This window comes from Artibeus jamaicensis, unplaced genomic scaffold (genome assembly GCF_021234435.1).
Source record: "Artibeus jamaicensis isolate MK-2021 breed Jamaican fruit bat unplaced genomic scaffold, CSHL_Jam_final contig_387, whole genome shotgun sequence".
NCBI classification, from domain to species: Eukaryota; Metazoa; Chordata; class Mammalia; order Chiroptera; family Phyllostomidae; genus Artibeus; species Artibeus jamaicensis.
The window spans coordinates 34,011,686-34,012,363 of NW_026521812.1; the positions used below are offsets into that span (position 1 = coordinate 34,011,686).

General features: G+C 33.3%; 1 non-coding gene across 1 annotated transcript; it reads left to right on the forward strand.

The window, feature by feature from the left end:
• Positions 1-264: 264 nt before the first annotated feature.
• On the forward strand, positions 265-371 carry LOC119052090 (U6 spliceosomal RNA). The gene has a single exon (XR_005083061.2). It is a non-coding gene; the product is annotated as a U6 spliceosomal RNA (small nuclear RNA).
• The last annotated feature ends 307 nt before the right edge of the window (positions 372-678 follow it).

The window sequence follows — 678 nt, forward strand, 5'->3', positions numbered from 1 at the left end:
CTCACGGAAGAAAACACCTGCACATGCATATTCTTGAATTCTAGCAAAATGAACTGCCATTCAGACAGTTTTCTAGGTTTCCCAGATACATAAATCTGGTTTGGAATTAAAGCGTAAGGGAAGAATGAGAAACAAAGAAAGGCTAAATCATTTAATGTCTTTAAAAGAGATGACAAAAGGGTGGTTTTAGTAAGAACTTAAAATGCAAATTGGCATTGAGTGGCAAACAGGAACTGATAAGAAATGTTAAAAAACAGCATATTTGTGCTCGCTTCAGCAGCACATAGTCTAAAATTGGAACGATACAGAGAAGATTAGCATGGCCCCTGCGTAAGGCTGACACGCAAATTCATAAAGCGTTCCATATTTTTATGAAAATTAGAGATTTATCACCATCAAAAAAACCCAGCATATTTTACTGGGGAGTGGGAGTAAAGGATAGTAAATTACAAAAAGATAAATTATTTAATTTAAATATATTGACCATTCACAACTCTCATCTGTGATTATTGCTTCTGAACTTTCTCCTGTGCTTGCATTTACCAGCATTAGTCATAGACTCTCTTATACATTTATCACCAAAATGAAAATGGTTTTGTAATTGTTTTACTTGAAAGTAAACCTTAATAACTGTTTTTAAACAAATCTCTACAATATATAAAGTCTCTCTTTACGCCA